The 17,197-nt window shown below is 36.7% G+C and overlaps 1 long non-coding RNA gene across 1 annotated transcript in view; it reads right to left on the bottom strand.

The window, feature by feature from the left end:
* Positions 1 to 9,881, bottom strand: part of LOC134760357 (uncharacterized) — a 41,924-nt gene extending 32,043 nt beyond the window's left edge. Inside the window, exons 1-2 of the long non-coding RNA XR_010137685.1 lie at positions 9,692 to 9,881; positions 4,870 to 5,025 (exon numbers count right to left, since the gene is read on the bottom strand). This is a non-coding gene — a long non-coding RNA (uncharacterized LOC134760357). The remainder of the gene's footprint in view (positions 1 to 4,869; positions 5,026 to 9,691) is intronic.
* Between the last annotated feature and the right edge of the window lie 7,316 nt (positions 9,882 to 17,197).

Here is a 17,197-nt window from a genome sequence, read left to right as displayed (position 1 = left end):
TTTTTTGAAAGGATCAACAAAATTGATAGACCGCTAGCAAGATTAATAAAGAAAAAAAGAGAGAAGAATCAAATGGATGCAATAAAAAATGATAAAGGGGATATCACCACCGATCCCACAGAAATACAAACTACCATCAGAGAATATTACAAACACCTCTATGCAAATAAACTAGAAAATCTAGAAGAAATGGATAAATTCCTCAACACATACACCCTCCCAAGACTAAACCAAGAAGAAGTTGAGTCTCTGAATAGACCAATAACAGGAGCTGAAATTGTGGCAATAATCAATAGCTTACCAACCAAAAAAAGTCCAGGACCAGATGGGTTCACAGCCGAATTCTACCAGAGGTACAAGGAGGAGCTGGTACCATTCCTTCTGAAACTATTTCAATCAATAGAAAAAGAGGGAATCCTCCCTAACTCATTTTATGAGGCCAGCATCATCCTGATACCAAAGCCTGGCAGAGACACAACAAAAAAAGAGAATTTTAGACCAATATCCTTGATGAACATTGGTGCAAAAATCCTCAATAAAATACTGGCAAACAGAATCCAGCAGCACATCAAAAAGCTTATCCACCATGATCAAGTGGGCTTCATCCCTGGGATGCAAGGACGGTTCAATATACGCAAATCAATAAATGTAATCCAGCATATAAACAGAACCAAAGACAAAAACCACATGATTATCTCAATAGATGCAGAAAAGGCCTTTGACAAAATTCAACAACCCTTCATGCTAAAAACTCTCAATAAATTAGGAATTGATGGGACGTATCTCAAAATAATAAGAGCTATTTATGACAAACCCACAGCCAATATCATACTGAATGGGCAAAAACTGGAAGCATTCCCTTTGAAAACTGGCACAAGACAGGGATGCCCTCTCTCGCCACTTCTATTCAACATAGTGTTGGAAGTTCTGGCCAGGGCAATTAGGCAGGAGAAGGAAATCAAGGGTATTCAATTACGAAAAGAGGAAGTCAAATTGTCCCTGTTTGCAGATGACATGATAGTATATCTAGAAAACCCCATTGTCTCAGCCCAAAATCTCCTTAAGCTGATAAGCAACTTCAGCAAAGTCTCAGGATACAAAATCAATGTGCAAAAATCACAAGCATTCTTATACATCAATAACAGACAAACAGAGAGCCAAATCATGAGTGAACTCCCATTCACAATTGCTTCAAAGAGAATAAAATACCTAGGAATCCAACTTACAAGGGATGTGAAAGACCTCTTCAAGGAGAACTACAAACCACTGCTCAAGGAAATAAAAGAGGATACAAACAAATGGAAGAACATTCCATGCTCATGGGTAGGAAGAATCAATATCATGAAAATGGCCATCCTTCCCAAGGTAATTTACAGATTCAATGCCATCCCCATCAAGTTACCAATGACTTTCTTCACAGAATTGGAAAAAACTACTTTAAAGTTCATATGGAACCAAAAAAGAGCCCGCATCGCCAAGTCAATCCTAAGCCAAAAGAACAAAGCTGGAGGCATCACGCTACCTGACTTCAAACTATACTACAAGGCTACAGTAACCAAAACAGCATGGTACTGGTACCAAAACAGAGATATAGATCAATGGAACAGAACAGAGCCGTCAGAAATAATGCCACATATCTACAACCATCTGATCTTTGACAAACCTGACAAAAACAAGAAATGGGGAAAGGATTCCCTATTTAATAAATGGTGCTGGGAAAACTGGCTAGCCATATGTAGAAAGCTGAAACTGGATCCCTTCCTTACACCTTATACAAAAATCAATTCAAGATGGATTAAAGACTTAAATGTTAGACCTAAAACCATAAAAACCCTAGAAGAAAACCTAGGCAATACCATTCAGGACATAGGCATGGGCAAGGACTTCATGTCTAAAACACCAAAAGCAATGCAACAAAAGCCAAAATTGACAAATGGGATCTAATTAAACTAAAGAGCTTCTGCACAGCAAAGGAAACTACCATCAGAGTGAACAGGCAACCTACAAAATGGGAGAAAATTTTTGCAACCTACTCATCTGACAAAGGGCTAATATCCAGAATCTACAATGAACTCCAACAAATTTACAAGAAAAAAACAAACAACCCCATCAAAAAGTGGGTGAAGGACATGAACAGACACTTCTCAAAAGAAGACATTTATGCAGCCAAAAAACACATGAAAAAATGCTCTCCATCACTGGCTATCAGAGAAATGCAAATCAAAACTACAATGAGATACCATCTCACACCAGTTAGAATGGCAATCATTAAAAAGTCAGGAAACAACAGGTGCTGGAGAGGATGTGGAGAAATAGGAACACTTTTACACTGTTGGTGGGACTGTAAACTAGTTCAACCCTTGTGGAAGTCAGTGTGGTGATTCCTCAGGGATCTAGAACTAGAAATTCCATTCGACCCAGCCATCCCATTACTGGGTATATACCCAAAGGACTATAAATCATGCTGCTATAAAGACACATGCACACTTATGTTTATTGCCGCATTATTCACAATAGCAAAGACTTGGAACCAACCCAAATGTCCAACAATGATAGACTGGATTAAGAAAATGTGGCACATATACACCATGGAATACTATGCAGCCATAACGAATGATGAGTTCATGTCCTTTGTAGGGACATGGATGAAATTGGAAATCATCATTCTCAGTAAACTATCGCAAGAACAAAAAACCAAACACCGCATATTCTCACTCATAGGTGGGAATTGAATAATGAGAACACATGGACACAGGAAGGGGAACGTCACACTTCGGGGACTGTTGTGGGTTGGGGGGAGGGGCGAGGGATAGCATTGGGAGATATACCTAATGCTAGATGACGAGTTGGTGGGTGCAGCGCACCAGCATGGCACATGTATACATATGTAACTTACCTGCACATTGGGCACATGTACCATAAAACCTAAAGTATAATAATAATAATAATAATAATAAAAGAAAAAAAATTATATTATGCTATTTATTTTACCTCAAGTGTGTGAATACTATTAATAACAGGACTTAACTTTCATTTTTAATCTTTTAACACTCTGGTACCTAAAATAAGGCCTAACATAAAATTAGTGTAAAAGTAAAGTTTGAGAAATCAGTGAATAAATAAATAAATAAATAAATAAATGGAATATTAGGGTAGACAGTAAGATATTGTAAGGTCTGATGCATTTCTTTTCATCCAACTTTCATCCAACTTTAAGTTGAGTCTTAAATATAGGAGTTCACTGACCCAAGCAGTGATGAGCATGTTTAAATATCTTCAGATACCTGTGAATATAGCATATTTTGGGAAAGACAAAATATTTGGTGTAACTATTGTATAGGGTATACATAGAATTGGTTTTATCATCAAATGGTAAACAAAAGACATGCTGCGGTGATATGGCAGAGTCTTACAATTCAGGCTACCATACTTAACAGGCAACGAGAATCGGTGAAAATTTTCAAATAGAGGACATGCAGATGGGATCTCAGAAAAGATAAATCTGGCAGTAGTTTGGAGAATGAATTGGAATGAAAAGAGCCTGGAACAAAGATATAAGTTAAATATTAGTCATATAATTAACTTGAGGGAAATTTGGTAAATTTTAAGTTCATATGACTCTGATCTCTTTTTTATTAAAGGTAGGAGGGAGGGAGAGAGAGACAGAAACCAGGTTACTCACAGTCTTTTCACTTTAGAGAATGGATGCATAACTCTAAGACAAGAAAATCAAGAAAAGAAATGATGAGCTAATTTTTAACATGAAGAGCTTAGGTTGTCTGCAGTCATCCATGCAGATATATGTATCACAGAGTAGTTGATTCATTCATTTATTCAACAAATATTTATTGAACATATACTATGTTATCCTCACAATGCAGAGAACTGGGGACTCAAGACAGAAATGATAGATGTTTTTGCTTCAATGAATTCATGTCTGATGTAGAGACAAAAAAGTAATAATATAAGATGAATAAGTCCAAGGTACATTAGGGTCACAGAAAGTGTAGCCTTTAAGTGTGTGGAGGAGTCTTGAGTACAGTAACCTGACTTGAAAGATAAGCTTATGTTTCCTGGATGGGGAGGTGGGTAAGAGAGCTTCTTGGAGGAAGGCTGAAACATGAGATGTTCTGCTCAGCTGGTGATGGGACAGAGAATAGGAAGAAGCAGATGCTGAAGTGAAAAGGGCCAGATCATGAGGCCCTTTGCAATGCAAGGAAACTTTACATTTTATCCAGTGACAGCAAGCAGTGGAAGAAATGTGAATAGGAAAATGATATATGAATTAAATTTGCACATTGAAAGGAATACTTTGTGGGCGAATCAAAGACTTGATTGCTAGCAAGTCAACAAAGAGGTTGTTGCACTTTCTCTCAATATAGATATAGAAGATATAGATAAAGATAACCTGCCCTAGTATAGTGACAGTGACAGAGGAAGGGAAAGACGAGGACTAGAGGAATTCAGAGGTAAGTAACCTGGCCTAGAGATGATTAGATGAATGGAAGTATTAATAAAAGAGAGTGAATAATTCAGTATGACCTTTGTTTTCAGGTTTTGGCAGCTGGGCAAATACTGGTGCCATTTCACCAAAAAAAAGAAGATCTCTAGGATAAAGTACTTAATAGACTTCTCTTGTCAAAAGTACGACAGAAATACAAAATCTACATAAACACAGTATTCTCTGAAGGATGCTGAATTAATATTGTTTAAATTCATTACTGAGATTAAAGCAAAAAAAGAATCAGTTCATGATGAATCAGAATTTGAATAGCAAAATGAAACATTATTTTATTACTGACAAGGCTGCATTGGAACAACTGTCCTGAAAATAAAATGCCAACAGTTAACTGCCACTTACAGACTTACCTGTTGTTTTATTCCAGCTCTGTCTGCTAGCTTTTCTCCATGAAATTTCTCTGTCCATTAGCAGTTTTTGTGGAATTTGCTTCACTGTCATGACACTATATATATCAACTTGCCTCTATGCTGCAAATGATCCATATTCTTGGCCAGAAGAGCTGTCTAAAATATGTACATATGACAAAGATATTCAGGACAGAAAATTTCTTAACATGGTGGGATGATGAAAAATTGGCATTAACATGCACAGGACACATAAACTTTGCATTTGAAAGAGACACAACAGCATAAGATAACTTCACATGAATTCCAGTTGTAAGATTTTGGTTTTTCAACAACTTATAGAATAAAATGACTAGAAAATAGAAGAATTTAAAATGATTTTTATGACTGTTTCTAAATTATCTTTGATAAGTCCCAAGAAAATTTTCCACAAAATACTTAATAGTTCTGACCCACATTTCTTTCACCTTTACATGTTTTCATTCGTTCAGTAACTACTACATATAACACACATGATGAATATTTTTTCAAAGAAATAAAGGGAAAAAGGAAAACAAAAAAAGAAAGGAAAACAAAGGAATGAGAGAGAAAGAAAGAGGAGGGGTTGGGGAGAGGGACAAAGAAGAAATACTCTAAATCTTTAGTAAAATTTTGGTCATACCTAATTACTATCTCTTTTTTAAAATCACTGATAATGACTCACTTCTCAAGAGAAAGTATGGTCGGACATAGTGGCTCACATCTATGATCCCAGCACTTTGGGAGGCTGAGGTGGGAGGATTGCTTACGGTCAGGAGTTCAAAACCAGGCTGGGGCAACAAAGTGAGACCCAGGCTCTAAAAGAAAAAAAAAATAGCTGAGTTTGGTAGTGTGCACCTGTAGTCCCAGCTACTTCGGAGGCTGAGGAGGGAGACTCATTTGAGCTCAAGAGTTCAAGGCTGCAGTGAGCTGTGATTGCACCACTGAACTCCAGCCTGGGTAACAGAGTGAGATCCTGTCTTTAAAAACAAAGAAAGTATGGCTTGACAGAAAAATTCCACTGAATGATCTTCAAATGATTTACATTCTGCTAAATGTTTGAGGTTCAGTTCTCTCTATTGCTTCATTTCCCATCGATGTTAAATTTTTAGAGAAATGAAAGTACTTTTAACTTTTTTAAAATGAAATACTGAAAAACTACCTTTGGAACTGATAATTTTCTAAAGAAGTAAACATTTAGAATTTTTATATTTTAGGGAAACTTATTTAAAGCTCAATACAAAAGCAAACTAAATGAATCTTATTTCAAGTTATAATATACACTAAATTTTAATTCTTTAATTTCAGAAATAGAACAAATTATCTTATAATTTTGCTAAATAAGATGCACTATGTATTATCATTAATAATTACTTGTTATTAAACATTTCATCAACACCATCATTAGCGTTGTCATTAACAAGTCCCTCTATTCTAACTCATTTTAGAAGTCAGTCTCTCTCTCCGTTCTTCTCTTCCTCCCTACCTCCATTTCTCATTTTTCTAATGCATATTTATTTACCTGATTTGCCATTTAATCAAAGGCTACCCTATTTTGCCATTACTTAATATTATTGAATACTATAATTCTATTACATTAGTTCCAAATGTAAACAGACTTATTTTCAAAGCTGTGAATTCAATATATTTAAAGAGCAAAAAATGGCTATTATCAAATGGAGATATGTATATACACATGTAGTTTATAGTAAAGCTTTACTGTACATATATATTCATAAATAATGTACTTTGAAACTATCCTGTGTTTATCCCAGACTCAATGGGATTATGACAAATAATAAACAATCTAATTTTTAAGGGTTTCATATTCTATTAAGCAATTCAGAATGTTGGCAAATATTGCAAAATCATGACAGCTGATATGGTTTTGATCTGTGTCCCTACTCAAACCTTAGGTCAAATAGTAATCCCCAATGTTGAAGGTGGAGCCTGTTGGGAGGTGACTGGATCATAAGGATGGAGTTCTCACAAATAGTTTAGCACCAACTTTTTGGTGCTGTTCTCATGACAGACTTCTTATGAGATCTGGCTGTTTAAAATGTGTCACATATACACCATGGAATACTATGCAGCCATAAAAAACGACGAGTTCATGTCCTTTGTAGGGACATGGATGAAATTGGAAATCATAATTCTCAGTAAACTATCGCAAGAACAAAAAAACAAACACCGCATATTCTTACTTATAGGTGGGAATTGAATAATGAGAACACATGGACACAGGAAGGGGAACATCACACCCTGGGGACTGTTGTGGGGTGGGGGGAGGGGGGAGGGATAGTATTAGGAGATATACCTAATGCTAAATGACGAGTTAATGGGTGCAGCACACCAGCATGGCACATGTATACATATGTAACTAACCTGCACATTGTGCACATGTACCCTAAAACTTAAAGTATAATAATAATAAAATAAAAAAATTTAAAAAAAAGTGTCTGGAACCTGCCTCACTCTCTCTCTTCCTCCTGCTCCAGCCATAGAAGACGTTGCCTGCTTCCCCTTCGCCTTCCACCATGATTGACAGTTTCCTGAGGCCTCCCCAGAAGCTAAGCAGATGCCAGCATTATGCTTCCTGTACAGACTGTGAAACCATGAACCATTTAAGCCTCTCTTCTTTATAAATTGCCCAGTCTCAAGCATTTATTTATAGCAGTGTGAGAACAGCCTAACACAACAACGTTTACTGTTACGCTATTACTTTCTCTATGTAGTATTACAATTTCTATACAAATGCCTTCACAAAAGAGTAAGACATAAATATCAAATAAATAAAATCTATAGTTTTTCTTAATTCTAAATTATAACCTCTGCAATAAATACAACTGTTTTATAAGAATTTTCTGCCATTCAAAATAGATTGAAAACGGCATATTATAAAAAGAATATAGACAAATACCCTCTCTACCTTTCAATTTTGTAGCTTTAAATTGATACCTGATCTTCATGGTTGCCTATCTGTGTTTATTAATTCATCTACTCATTCATTTGTCATTTTCAGACAGTTTGGTTCCATCTGTTACCTGGTTATCAGACTTCTAGGAAGAAGAATCATGTTACCATGTAATAAAAAGAAAATGGGCGTTGTAGTCGGAATATTTAAATTGGCATTCCAGCTCAATCATAACCCTGTGGGCAGAATCCTGGACTCTCACACTGGGGCTTTATCTACCCCTGAGGGAGCATTTGGAAAAAAACATAGAAGTGGTTTTGATTAAGCTTCTATGTTAGTGCCTAGGAATAAGAGCTTCTACCTGTGATATTCTCAAAATTAAGACTTGTTCTGCCTAAAATGTTAATCATCATCCTTACAAATTTAAGAAATAAAGCCTGGCATGGTGTCTCATGCCTCATCCCAGCACTTTGGGAGGCCAAGGCAGGCAGATCACTTGGGTTCAGGAGTTCAAGACCCACCTGGCCAATGTGGTGAAACCCTGTCTCTACTAAAATTAAAAAAAAAAAAAAACTGGGCATGGTGGTGCACACCTGTAATCCAGCTACTTGGGAGGCTGAGGCAGGAGAATTGTTTGAACCTGGGAAGTGGAGGTTGCACTGCACCACTGCACTCCAGCCTGGGCAACAGAGCAAGACTCTGTCTCCAAAAAGACACTTTAAGAAAAAGAAATTAAGAAATAAGCTACTCATTAAATATTTATTAAATATTGCTTTTAGCATTGCAGAGATGCAATTACTCCACCAAAGTTCACCCTCACCTGGGTATGTAAGTTTCTTTGTAATTATGCTATATAATTTATGTGTATGCCCATGTTAAGAAACTATTCATTTTCTTCTGTGCTTCAAGTACTCAGATAAGCCTTTTTCAAGCAAAAATAATCTTGTAGGATCACACAAAGTCAAATATTAAGCAACCTCAAAGAAGTGATGAAACTTTAACTGACCCTGATCGAATTAATCCTGGTTCATAAAATACTTACCATATTAAAAGAGAGATCTGAGATAATCTGTTTCAAAGAAGTTGTTTGAAAGTCAAATAGAGTACTTACTCGACCAAAAGTTGCTGGCCCATCTCTTTAATATAACCAATTTTAAAAATTACAAAGCCTGATTTCAATCCCTGGGACGGAAGAGAAGAAATAAGGACAAGGCTCCTGCATCCACATGAGTCCAAAGTCAGGAAAAGACATGAGGACACATCAAGTTTGACCCTTGAACATTTGAACAGAAAGTACTGGACAAGCCAATAACCAGGAAAACATTTCAAGTTCTGGCCAGAGAGTCTAACCCTGGTTTTTACTTCCCCTCCATCTAACATTGGCCTATAAACGTCTGTCCCCCACCTCCTGAGTGTTCAATTCTGTTGAAGTGCTTTCAACTATCCTCCAAGTTACACCCAAAAACTATGAATCTGAATGTTCCCAAATGTTTCTTTCCAGCTGTACCAGAGTCGTGCTGAGTTCCACCTAGGCAGGTCCCAGTGGTCTGCAGTACTCTTGATTTCTTCAATCTGATAGTAGGCATCTCCAGACCCAGGAATAACTCAGCTTCGTTTTTAATTTGAGATTTTATACTCTGCATCACTCCTAAATCATTTAAGAAAGCTGAAATAGCTTTTCCATTTTCCAAACTCCCCAGATCAAATACAGTGCTGATGACCCAATAGGTATTAAATAGGGGGGTGATTGCAGTTACAAAGTTGTAATGGTATCTTTTTCTCCTTTGTAAAGGAATATGTAAATCCAAGTATATACACTGTGTGGTGTTCCTGTTTCTGGAGTTTCATGAGGATTTACACATGGCATTCGGTGTTCTGTATGGATCTGCCTACCTTTGTGAATTAATCTGTTAACCCCTCTTCCTTTGAGAGAGCACCTGCGGTGGTGGTGAACTCCTTGTGTTTTCTCTCTCTCCTGATGGTTATTCTTGAATTAAGCACAGACTCGTTAGCTCGGTTGCTTTATCATGAATAATGTGTGTGACCTTGCAGTTCTTCCACAGTTCAGCAAACAAGTGCTAGCTTCACTGACCAAAAATTAAGGAAGGAAAGCGCAGTTTTTAAAATGATCCATCTTTTAACAGCCGAAACCAATGTGTCTATGGTGCTGCATCTTGCTGTCGTACTTCTGAAGTCAGATCTGTGTGAACGATCATTTCTGACTTAACCGTGAGATGCTCACGAGTACCCTTCCTGTTGTTTTGTTAGCGTTGAAATCAAGACTATTTATTTGGAATATATACAACAGTGTTTTTCCACTGTATTTCATTTACGAAAGTTGAGGACTGCTTTCTCTACCTTTTGCAAAATAATTGATATATTCCATATTGGATTCTCAAAGACTTTGATATGGTGAACCTATCAAACCTAGAAATTGTATTCATCCTTTCATGACAGTGGCCTGAGTTCCCCAGCCCTCTCCTCCTTTTTTTAGATGAGATTTAGCACACTCTCAGTTATTTAAACATGCAACATTTCTTGAGTATGTATGTTGAGGCCATCTGAGCTCATAGCTGATTCAGTAACCAGTTTCATGCTGTGTCATTCACACTCACTACTTAATACTGCCATGGTGAAAATGTGGAGGAAAAATGTATCCTTGTGTGTCTGGGAAGCATATACACTTGTACATTTTTTAATACTTTGATTCTGTAACATTTCTGAGTTTTCTTTTGTTTTACAGAAAAAAAAAGTGATAAAGCAATCAGAAGACAAGAGGTTTACTATTGATGCTTAGGGTCATCAGAACTTGGCTGGCTAATAGACCTACATGGCCAAATTAATTTACAAGAGTAATAATTTTTTAAAAGCCAATTTTTTTTCTGTATTTTCTGTATGAAACTGCCAATATCATGAATAGAAAGGGAGAACCATAAAGGAGAAAGAACGTGATGTTCTGTTATGTTCGTGTGAACCTAAAAAACAATGTGGAGGCAGGCGCAATCAGCCGAAATCTAGGGACTTGATGGTGTTGCTTGGAAGGCATCCATACCTGCATTTTGCATTCTTCGTATGTAATCATATTGCCAAAGACAAACTATTTCATCATTTATTGTAAACAACACTTTTCCCCAGACCTACCATAAAGTTTCTGTGATGTATTGTCTTCCAGTTGCAATAAAAATTACTGAGTTGCATCAATTGAAGAAAAAAAAATAGGGGGTGATTGTTCTCCTATTCTAAATGTAAAAACGAAAGAACTATATAACTTCAGGCAGTATGTACAATACTTTCTGAGTTGGAAAACTTTATTAGAAAAGAAGAAAGTAACCATAACTGCCTGTCTGTGGAATGATTATTTAGCTGAAAAATTCAATTTGTACAAGAGGATTGAAAAGTGCTTTGTGGAAGAAAAAATTGATTAGATGCACACTTGAAATCATTTGCATAACACTCTATTCTCATACTTTAAGCTTTAATAGTCTCTAAGTAAAAACTCTTGTCTTTCAAGGTCTGTACTTCTAGGCTGCAGGGTCTGTAGGTAATGACTTCAAGGCCTCGGCAATTGAATATGGCATCCCTGAAGGAGAAAAAGTGGAAAACTAACAATTTGTGCCCCCTACAAGATGATCCTCAAGAAGCCTAGAGACTGAAAGCTTGGGGATTTAAATTTTCCCTGTAAGAACTAGGAGAGTAAGTATTTCAAAAGGCAGAGGTGGAGGTCCTTCTGCAAAGATAAGTGCTTAAGAGTTTAATCTTGAGTTTAAAATGGAGCAAAACCAGAAAGTACTGTCTTCCACAGGCTTGGGGACAGGGAGAGTTAAGAGCTGCAGCCCAAGCTCCAAACAACGACTTTTAGAGAAGGCCCTGACTCTGAAAAACAAACCACAATGGACAGATTCAAATATATCCTGGAAGCATCCCAAAATCTGTAGCATCATGGTGGGAGCTGGAAATCAATTCTGTAGGGCCATGATTGTTTGGTTAGAAGGATATTGTTTCTTTGATGGGGAGTCCTTCCTTCTTTGATATAATTCATGTGATGAGAAAAAGAGAGAAAAATACCTGGAGTCATCTGGAGGTTAATAAGCCTCACCTCAGTATCTAACAAGGGCAGAATCACATAACCATACCCACCCCACCCCACCCCCAACACACACACACAGTAACACAAGAAGGGGGTGAGATGAAAAAGTTCTTGAGGATCAAATGAGCAGTCGGCAATTCCAAGAAGCAAATATGGGGCATGGAGGGAAAGGAAGGAAGCTTCACCACCTAAAAAAGCAGACAAAAAAAGATCATCTTCCCTGAAGAAAGATGAGAAGAGTCTATTTAAACTCCAAAAAATGTCTTGCCCCATATCTTGAAGGAAAGATGTGACAACAATTTCTTTTTACCATTCTGACCAATATGACTTGACTTGTATTTGCTCAAGCTGGTGGAAATTGAGGAATATCTACTAAAATCAGGAAAGACTAGACATTGAATTGAAAGGAGAAGATAAGAAAGGAAGGGACTACTTGATTTGACTCAGCATCCTCGCGGTCTACCCAGGAAACCTCTAAGTCACCTCCTGCCAGACCACCCTCCTCATCTCACTCTACTTCTTCGCAAATTCTACCCTATTTTATTACAGGGGCTTTGCCTTCCTCCTGTAGTTCCTGCTTAAAACCTAGATTTTCTTTAAGATACATGGCACACACAAAAGGAGGGGATTTTTTTTTCTCCTCAAGATGAGGAAATGAAACAAATATTACAAACAAAAGAAACCCAAGAGAATTCCAAAGTATCAAAAACAAAATCACATTTGAACTCATCTATTTCTGGCTCCAGAGTTTAATTTCTCTGCTTTATTCTTGGTACAGAGAATGTGACCTCATCAAGTTTAATTTCTTTGTCCACTTTTATAAAAACACAAAAACACATCGATATTTATATTAAAATATAAAAACTATTTTAAAAATTGCAGAGGTATGGTTACAACTTAGTGAAATATTAGTAAAAGCAACTAGCTCAGTGCTCATTAAATATTAGTATTTTTTTCTCTCTACTCCCACATAAGTCTGCCTGTTAAAATATAGGACACCCAGTAAAATTTGCATTTCAGAAAAACAACAAATAATTTCTTAGCATGGGTAGGTCCCAAATGTTGCATGCATTTTTATTTCCTTAATCTGGCAATCCTACGCTCCAGAAAACAGAAATAAACAACATAGACAGTGTGGGGTGATAGAAACAAAACTAACCCAATATTTAAATTCCAGCTCCATCTGGTCCACACAATGTATTGCTTGTTTAAAGTATAATATTTCACCTCAATTTTGAAAGTTCCCAACACAAAGAAATGATAAACGTGTGAGGTGATGGATATACTAATTAGTTTGATTTGATAACTACACATTATATGTATTGAAATATCACTATAAACCCCACAAATATGTACAATTATGTGTCAATTAATTTTTTAATTTTTAAAAAAAGTTCTTTGCCTCAGTGAAGCTTTGTAATCCATGGGCTGAAATAATGATCATTAAGGTCTCTTTCAAAACCAAAATTATATAAACCTATGGCAACCATTGAATATTAATAGACCCTCTCCTCTTCTAGAATTATGAAAATGTTTAAATGTCTAATATTAAAGGAAATTCCACAAAACCCTCTGTTGCAACAGGATACTCTACTAATGATACGAGACTATCACTGTGGCAACTAGGATATGTGTTAGGACATTTGAAAGCAAAGCCATAGGAGAAAAATAAGTCACTCTTCCATTAATTTTTGTGATCAGAGAATTTTGAAGAAGTTGTTTTCATTTTGGCATATATGTAAGTTTGAGCTTTACTACTTAGTAATCTTTTTTTTTTTTTTTGAGACAGAGTCTCGCTCTGTTGATCAGGCTGGCGTACAGTGGCGTGATCTCAGCTCACCACACCCTCCACCTCCTGGGTTCAAGTGATTCTCCTGCTTCAGCCTCCCGAGTAGCTGGGACTACAGGCATGCGCCATGATGCCCAGCTAATTTTTGTATTTTTTAGTAGAGACAGGGTTTCACCATGTTGGCCAGGCTGGTCTTGAACTCCTGACCTCATGATCTGCCCGCCTCGGCCTCCTAAAGTGTTGGGTTACAGGCTTGAGCCACCGCTCCCTTCCCTACTTAGTAATTTTTTAATTGATATTACATATAGGGGCACAACGATTGTTTCAGCTTTTCTAAAGGTTTTAATCTAGTCCTGTATGCCATGGGGCTAGCCAAGTGGTGGGAGTTTGTGAAGAACTGCCTGGAGCAAAACAAGTGGTGATGTGTCCAGGAGAGCATGAAAGAAACAATGTGATGGTCTAGAGACTGGCCTGAAAAAGTCCTCATGAAAAAGAGCTAAAACAGGATTTACGTTGTATTTCAAAATCACTGTGTAAGGAAAGAACGTGCTTCAAAGTAAAGGGCATGACATGTATCTAAATATGATGAATCAGCTTCCTAACTAAGGGAGAGAACTGTGTCTTTGCCTTTGCACCACAGTGGTTAAAATCATGGTAAAGCAAAAGTTATTTAATGAGACAATAGCCCATGATCACTATTTTATAACCATTTCAAAGCAAAACATAATTTCCACTGATAGCATGTTATCAACTACAAAGTTCATGCAAACATCGCCAGCTGGGAATATAAAGATGAATAAGCCTTTGTCCCCAGTGGTTATTCATCAAGTGGATAAGACACACCTATAAACATGTGATAGCATTAGAGGGAGATGGGGGATAGGGGTGTGAGAGCAACAATAGCATTGGAGGGAGATGGGGGATAGGGGTGTGAGAGCAACAGGAATGGAGGATTTCCTGACACCTGAATAGTCAGAGAGACCATCACAGGGAAGGTGACACATGAGAAGAGGCTTCACAGAAGAAAAGGAAGAAACTACCAGGTAGGCACGCATTCTAAAAGAAAGGAACAGAATGTCAAAATCGTGAAAGCCTGAAATAGAAGGAGAGTTTCAGACAACAGTTGGTGCAATGCCTCATTCCATTAAAAGTAATGGCAAAAACCGCAATGACTTTTGCACCAACCTTAAATGTACAAGAGAAGCTCCAGAGAAAAAATAGAGGCAGAGAGGAAAGATGAACAGAATAAATCATGAGGGACTTTGTACGTAAAGTCCACATGTTCAGATTTTATCCTGTGGGAAATAAAGGGCTATTGACAGCTTTAACTTGGGGGTAACTCTTGAAAAACACTGGGTGGATATGTAGAGTACTTAGGAAAAGAAATGCTACAAACAATATTCTGAGATTATTCTTGCCTTCTGTGTCAAAATAAAATGGGAGAATAAGATGGAAGGCAGATGCATCTCTATTTCAGGATGATTCTTCCCAAAGAATAGCAGCTCCTTTTGTGAGAACAAAACAACTGAGATTTTTTTTCTATATTTTCATATATTTTTATGTGTTCATTATAAAAAATCAAATGGTGCAGATATATACATAGAAAGTTAAAGTCTTATTCATGTCCCCAAATAGATACTGATTTATTTTTTGTTTGTTAGGTAGTTTGTATTTTTTATTATAAACATTATAGGAAGAAACATTTTCACGTGTATACATACTCTAATAAGTCTTACTCTTCTCATTCATGCAAAGTTATGTTACTGGATCAAAATGTTTATGTGCTACAAATTTGAATGACTAATGCAAAATTGCCTTCCAAAAAGGATGCAATGATTTAGATATCACCAACATTCTAGGAGAGCATCTGGTCCTCCATATCTTTGCCAACACTGAGTAATACTTTTTCTTTTATTCACAAAAACAAATTCTTGCTCTCTTATAATTGACACTGTTCACTCATACTAGAATCTCATTCGATAAACACCTATTGAATGACTATGACATTTACATTACACCACTAAGAATTTTTAGTGTATACAAAGACAAGTAAACTATGGCTGTCACTCTGGAAAACTCAGGCTAAAGACCCAATACGGACAATCATATATCTTTAATATAACATGAAATTCAGTAAATAATCTAATGGTGTAAACAAGTAATCAATCAAAGGAAGAAACAATTCCTTCTTGCTTGGGTGCTCAGAGAAGACTTTGTGGAAGAGGCAGTCTTTTATCTTTGTCTTAAATGCTGGCCAAGATTTAAATAAACTGAATGCCCAGAACTCTTCTCAGTCTATTGAACAGCATAAACTACAAGTGCTGCACAGACAAGCACAGGGCATGAACGGGCAGCAGCAAGGAGCCTCCTGGGACTGGGAAGCCTTGTCTGATTCTGGGCTTTCTGTTGACAAGAAAACACCAGGAAATCAACCTGAGGTCTGATTCCCCCTCTGTGTGCCCAGAATTTAGTCTGTGAAGTCTCTAGCCTTTCACTCACATTGAATTACATCATGCATTTCTTTTTTGTCACCAACATTTATCGGCTCTTTAAAACTAGCACTGTTCTTGTAAGAGCCATAAAGAAAAATTTTTCATTTTGTACAACAAATGACATAATTTGTATCTGTGTGGAAACAGTGGAAAGAGTAACTTATGGATTAGATGCAGAGAAATAAAGCCATGCTTATGGCTTTATTCTAGGTACATTCAATACCTTGCTCAATTTTTATTTAATATATTCTATGTGTATATTGATTCCAATATGAGAGTGTGTTGATATGCTAGGTACTATGTCAACTTATGATTTTCTTTCTCCAGCTCTTGCTTACTTTCCTTACATACTGGTTGAGTTAAAAAGACTTCCTTCTCTACAAGAGTGATGATTTTTACTTAAAGTATTACCCAAGCCAAATAATTCTTTTTCAAGAAAGCTGATGTGAAGATGTTATATATTACTATGTTGATCTATGCTATTATCACCATCATATTGATTCTATTCTGCAAAACCCACTTTTTCTAGTGAATAGCTTCCTCTTTTGACCTATCCCCTACTTAGTGCTTGAAGTTAGGCTTGCCAACTAAAACTGAATCCTAAACAAAGTATTAGCTCTGGGAGAAATTATGTCTCTTCTAATATACTTGGACAATTATTTCCCATTAGTTTAATAAATTATTTTCTCTGGTAAGAAAATAATGTAGCTTGAGAAATAATGGATCAGAGCTAGGCTGACTTTATTTAATTTTCCATGCAGAAGCACTAAACCATTGCCTCTAAATCAAACTATCAAGAAAGTTAAGCTTCACAATCTGTAGTAATAGCTTCATAAATTAATTCTGGTACTTCCAAGAAATGCAGGTAAATATAGTTGCTTCAATTATCTCTCCTAAATTATACAAAGATATGTTTTTCCATGGTTCACCTGCACATGGCTTTCACATCAATACTCCAGCAAATAAACACCCAAGGGCCCAGTGGCTGGGTGAAAAGTAGCATCCTTGTCCTCTCCACTCTTATTCTTCTT

This window comes from Pongo abelii, chromosome 17, assembly GCF_028885655.2.
Source record: "Pongo abelii isolate AG06213 chromosome 17, NHGRI_mPonAbe1-v2.0_pri, whole genome shotgun sequence".
NCBI lineage: Eukaryota > Metazoa > Chordata > Mammalia > Primates > Hominidae > Pongo > Pongo abelii.
Note: the sequence above shows the minus strand (reverse complement) of the source record. Positions and strands in the feature narration are given on the sequence as shown.